At 36.6% G+C, this 6500-nt stretch overlaps 1 long non-coding RNA gene across 1 annotated transcript; it reads left to right on the top strand.

Annotated features, from left to right (window-relative positions):
* Positions 1-4439: 4439 nt before the first annotated feature.
* Positions 4440-4988, top strand: LOC125842785 (uncharacterized). Its single transcript, XR_007443946.1, has 3 exons — positions 4440-4575; positions 4661-4756; positions 4849-4988. It is a non-coding gene; the product is annotated as an uncharacterized LOC125842785 (long non-coding RNA).
* Positions 4989-6500: the final 1512 nt, after the last annotated feature.

Below are 6500 nucleotides of genomic sequence, written 5' to 3'. Positions count from 1 at the left end.
CAACTTTGAGCTGGGGTCCTAGTGACGTTAATTCATATCCAAATTCATTCCATCACTAAAGAATTGAGTTTTACACATAATAGCAATTTNTGTGACCCTTTATTTGCATTTCAGTTTACTTTTGCTTATCTTGCTCAGTCGGCCGATGATGCCTACTGGGTACCTGTTGTTTTGGTACTCATGCTACGCTCTGCATCTATTTTGTGATGCAGGTCCGAGCACTAGTAGCCAGCGTTGATCGAGCTTGGAGTAGACTTATCTGGAGACGGGGGTGAGCACACGGCGTTCTGTACTATTTCGGTCTCCATCTGTATATATAGACTTGTCTTCTTCCCTTCGAGACAGTCCAGTCTCTGTTGTCCAGTTTTGGGACTTGTACTCATTTTGCAGTAGCTCTGTACTAGTGACTTCCAGGTTCTGGGAGGTATCTTTATTTGTATATAAGTTTTTGGTTTGCGTCTGTCTGTTTATATTGTTATTTGCCTACTCTTGTTTGATTTCTACCCTCAGACCCATTACTTGTTGTTCCGGGTTACGGGTTGGCTTACCTACTGGTGGGTTATAGTAGGTGCCATCATGACTTGATAAATCGGGTCGTGACAGGAATAGGGACAATATGTTGATGCATTCTGCCAACCACAAATTTGATAGGCCTGGCGAAGCTGAAGCCTCCATTCAAAAGAGACGGAGCAACAACTACAGGTACTAGTTTCCCACTATGTTAAAATATTTATTCTACTTCAAATTTGGAACTATTGCTAATTACATGATCTTTCTAGGGAATTCTAGCCAGGTTAGTGATGGTGCGGCTGCAGTGCTTCTCATGAAGAGAAGTATAGCTATGCAGAAGGGACTTCCAATTCTTGGTGTTTTCAGGTAAGCTATATTCTTTGCATATGAATAGAGATTGTTCTTTTGTGGTTAGTACTGATCACCATGATGCTCAATATACACTATTAGTCGGATAATTCGCAACTATATTCAGGCAGTAGCTATTATGTGCTAACAAAGTCAAATATGCTTTTAAAAGGTAACAATAAATGCCCTTTAAGATAGAAGGGGAAATAAACAACATAATCGGTTGGTATTTTATCTCAATCTTGAATCCACGTTCTTCTTTCATTGTTCTCTTTTTCCATTTTTGTAGATGCAGCAATAGCAATATTTTTAGATACAAATAAACTAACTTGACACGAGTTTTGATGCTACTGTTTTCATTAACAAGATTTGTGACTACATCAACTGCCCATTGAATGATACCATTGGCTTCTCGATAGTTCTAAGCATCTTTGTGCCTGTTCAACTTATTAGCAAGATGAGGCAAAACTCTAGCATCACAATCAGTTGTTGGTGCTCCGACTATACATAAAATTGAAAATCTAAAGAAGTCGTCTGATAGGTGCAATAGTTAAGAACTACACAATATTTTATTTATATTTCACATTTCCACTTCCTCTGTTTTTTATATTTCATATTCACACTAGTATTATTTAGATAAAATTATTTGTGGAACCTTCTTTACACTTGCTTATGCTTTGTGGTTTATTATCTTTTGGGAGTACTCATGACCATCCCTTAGCTACTATATCAACAACTTTAAGCCCATGAAAGCAGTCCAAGCCTCAGCACACTTGCCACAAATATTGTGTTGTTATAGTAGTCTCGATAATTTCTTTCTTTCTTTTGGAGATAGATACAACTCTCTAGAAGATAACGTTAAGCAGTTGTAAGCATACAATGTAGTCATTCTGAACTCGCTCACTCTAGTTTGGATGAATAATATGACTGATTTGTTGAGTATTGTTTTTTTTTAGATACACATTTACTTCGTCAACTGCACATTCACTATCTTCTACCATCTTTGTAAGTGTAACTCTTTAGGATATTTTGATTATTGTCGTGTGGCTTCTTTGATTTGTATGTCTTTTTATTAGGTACTTTTTTTGTTTTTGCTTCTAAAAATGACATGTTGAGCATTCATTTAGGTAGCTTTCAACTGTGATATGTGTTGCAAAGTTAAAAGTTGTAGTCTTTGCTTACTATTTCCGGCTAAGAACTGTACGAAAACAGGAGTTTGATAGCATGACAGGCTCCCAGTTTTTTTCTGGTGGCTTTACAGGTAATCTGCAATTAGCTATGTGATGCCTTGTTTTGCTTACCCTTTTTCTCTAGTTTTCACCATTTTTAAATTCTAATGTTTGTAAGCTGATGAATGATTGTTAAGTAGGAACATCAAGTATGGTGACAACTCTCTAGAAAGAAACAGAATGATTTACTATTTTTGCTGCCTGCTTGAGTCCTTTAATTTCCTCTCCACCTTGATCTCACACAACTTGTATTATCTGTGCTATAACTTTGGATTGGATTTAAAGGGTTGTTATTCTGTAAATAGTACTGACACCATGATGCTCAATATACCATTAGTCAGGTAATCTGCACGTAGTTATGTGACGTCCAGTTCTGCTCTTGTTTTCCTGATGCTAAAAAAGGAATGGTGATAGCTGAGGCTGAAGGACATCATAATGTATGTATCCTATGTTCAAAATTCTGCAAAACTTGATGAATGGTACACTGGAAAATTGCAGTCAGACTATCGAGACATGAAATTGATCTCCAACAGTCCAAGCCATTACATTTGTGGAAAGAAATAGATTTTTGAGATGAAAACTATTTCCTCTATCCTACTAAGCATGAAGTTAGAGCAAAAACTAACATCAGCTGTTGATCGTCTTGTTCAGGAATTCAGCTTGCTCGGGAAAATATTCCAATAGGGACCCGAAAATCTAAGCCAGTAGGACCACAATAGTTCTTTTCCGATCATTACTAATGATACTTGCTTACTTGAATTTTCAAGTGCAATTTCTGGTATTTTTATATAAAGTAAGTGAAGAGTGAATGTTTCACGGGTCTCAAGGACAATGGCAGATGTGTGTGAAGATCATGAAATTTATGTGAAGATAATGAAATTTCCTACTATCAATTATTAGTTTGGACGTAAATGATCAACACAAGTATATTGAATATTGCTTATTTTTTGCCAGCTGGTGCATCTATAGACTACAAGATTATATGATTTGGATTATAATATTAGCACATCCAGCTTACTATATGACCTTAAAATATTCATGTATATTCTGTCCACTCACCTTTTATTTCTTCTATATTTTACAGGCTTTCCTTGGCCCCAAAAAGATTGTGGGTGTTTTCTACAAAGCAAATGAATATGCTGAAATGAACCACAACTTTTTGGGCTGTGCAGAAAATGCCTTGGGGATACGTGAATGGTTAGAATCTAAAGGTCATCAGTACATAGTCACTCCTGAAAAAGAAGGACCAGATTGTGGTCAGTTACTACTAATCTATAATCTCTCATGTTCTATCCATTACTCCACTGAAGCCTATGCATTTCTAAAGATAGTCCCTTTACTGATTTACTCTTCATGCTTGTACAACTAAACACATCTGGAAAGGAGTAGTTTTTTTTCGTTTAAAACATGCATGTATGTGTTTAGGTTTTAAAAAATAAATGGCTCACGCGAGGAGAATTTAACTGTCATAGCAGGAACATTTATTCCTGATCTCCATGTGTTGATTTCGGCCCCTTTTCATCCTGCCTATGTCATGACTGAAAGGATGAAGAAGGCAAAAAATCTACAACTTCTGCTGACAGGTGGAATTGGATCAGATCATGTCGATCTGAAAGCGGCTGTTGCTACTGGATTGACAGTAGCAGAGGTCACTGGAAGTAATACTGTCTCAGTTGCGGATTAAGATGGATTCTGAGCTAGAGAATCAAATTGGAGCAAAATTTGAGGAAGATCTCGATAAGATGATGTCGAAATGTGACATAGTGGTCATCAATACGCATTTGGCATGATGCAAAAAACATTTGATATTCTTTCTGTGTGAACCACTGCTACGAGTAATATGTTGTTAGAGATCATGTTTTCTTTACCTTCTTCCTTTAATTTTCTATTTCGAACTTTGTCATCAGTTAGAGGTCATCAATAGGATGATATATGTTCCCAGCAACTTGTGTTGCCAGAATAATATGATTGCCAATGAAGTTTTTTTAAGATTCTTGGAGATGTAAGAGTAGTTCCATATCTTGTTGAATTGCCGAACCCTTTGAAGAAAGAAATACTTCTAAAACTATATTGAGTGCTTTCTTTTAGTTATTTTCCCTCAAATTTAGGATACAGTGGAGATGTTTGGTACCCATAACCAGCTCCCTAGGACCATCTGTGGTGCTACATGCCAAACCAAGCTATGACTCCTCATATTCTGGGACTACCATTGATGCACAGGTTTGTAAATACTCTGTTTTCTCCAATTTCTTTAGGTTATTCTTATTCTTTACTTTCACGACATTATAATTGTGAGCAAACTGAGAGAAGCTTGTTACTAGCAATTTTGCAGTTGAGGTATGCAGCTAGAACAAGGATATGTTGGACAGGTACTTCAAGGGTGAGGATTTCCCTGCGTTTGGGCTGCAAGTGCTCATATTATAATTGTTGTTATTGGTTCAAGCGTTTTATCTTTGGCTTGCTATTGCTCAACTTGGTTGGATTGATGGTACTATTGTTATGCTTTTATTCTCTTTTGTTACTTATTACATCATATTTGGAGTAATAGAAATCCATCTTCTCACAAATTCCAGATTTTGATCAAATTTGATGGCTTTCAATTGTTGTTGTTGTACTTTCTTTCACCTGCTCGACGAACGGTCTAGGTTTAGGCATTGCTCAAGTAGCAGGTTTGTCACCTTCTAGCCTACTATTGCTACATTTTTGGAGGGTCCAGGAAGCATTACAAGTTCTAACTTTTATGTACCTTTTTTTTTTGAAGAAACTAAAAAATTGGAGGAAGTTTAACTGGAGTTAGCATTGGAACTGTGACTGAAATGCAAAAAGTTTGGAGAACTTTACAAGCACTGTGAGCTATTGCTTTTGCCAATTCTTACTCCCTCATCCTTATGGAGATTCAGGAAATGATGTGGAGCATTTTTCATTCATTCCTCGTAGTTTAACTTGATGCCGTAGTAATTTCCTATATAATACAGGATACAATCAAATCCCCACCCTCAGAAGCCAAAACAATGAAAAATGCAACTCTAATTAGTGTATCAGTAACAACAGTTTTCTACATGCTCTATGGTTGTTTTTGCTATGCAGCATTTGGAGACCATACTCCTGAAAATTTACTAACTGATTTTGGATTATACGACCCTTATTGGCTACTCGATGTAGCTGTCATTTGACCTTTTAGTTAATTAGAGTGGCTCAAGAGTACCATCTTCATTTGAATCTCCGTTTTTACATAGTTTTAACTAATACAGTGCATACTTGCAACACCTTCTGTAGGATTTTGGAACTCCGACTTCTCCAGCTAACGAAATAGAGAACAGACTTCTTCTGGCATGACGCCGAGCAGAATACTCTGCTCGAACGCATGCTCTTTCCCAAAATCTTGTTGCTGTCCATTTTACACAGACTGAATCTGACCGTACACGTATAACTCCACCGCAACCTACTGTGTTCCTTCAAAACAAAGCAAGTTAGCATAAGCAGGAAGAAGTATGAGCATCAACAAGCAAGCAAATGTTGTTCTTCTGCCACATCTTTGCCCCAGGGAGCTGCAAGTTTGTTAGTTCTGGCTACTCCAAGAAACACTGACTCAGATGAACTATGGTGTACACATATGTAGAATATTCTTTATAAGTATGTGTACAAGTATGTGTATGTACACAAGACATACTATCTTTTGAAATTTATTGCAAATTTATATATTTGAATTACTTATTAGCCAATTTAATGCTTGAGATTATTTATTGCATAACAATATTGGTGTTTTTTAATTAGAAATTGTGGCATATAAATATTTTATTGCCAAAATAGTATTACCACACTTAAAAGTGTAGTCATAGGGCTGTAAATTATTGTATGCACATGGGCAAGGACTACACTTCAAAGTGTTGTCATACATTAGATAGAAAAGGCAACACTTTAAAATCGTTGCCATACATTAGATAGAAAAGGCAACACTTTAAAATCATGGGCAATAAGGAAGCTAAGGCCACGCTTAAAAGTGTAGTTGTATGAGATAGAAAAGTTGCTATATGAGGTACATAAAAGCGTGGCCATTTTGCCATTTAGGCTACGCTTTTAAGCGTCGCTGATGAAAAGTGTTGCCTAAACTTTAAGGTTATGCTTCTTTTGGGCACCCCAGGAAAAGTGTTGCTTAAAGTTTAAAAGTGTAGCCTTTTATCAAAGGCTACACTTTTCGGTAGTTTAGGCTACACTTTACTGGTGTGGCCGTAGGCCTAAAATGGTGTAGTGAATGTTATAATGAAGAAGATTTTCTATGAAAACTTATCATTTTTTGACATAATTCATACTTAACTAAAGATATCGCACAACAGAGAAAAATATGTGTATGGGTTATATCGAGTGCCGGCTACATCCAGGGACATGTGTTGGGACAAAACCCACGACTACTCA

This window comes from Solanum stenotomum, chromosome 1 (assembly GCF_019186545.1).
Source record: "Solanum stenotomum isolate F172 chromosome 1, ASM1918654v1, whole genome shotgun sequence".
Taxonomy (NCBI): Eukaryota; Viridiplantae; Streptophyta; class Magnoliopsida; order Solanales; family Solanaceae; genus Solanum; species Solanum stenotomum.
Note: the sequence above shows the minus strand (reverse complement) of the source record. Positions and strands in the feature narration are given on the sequence as shown.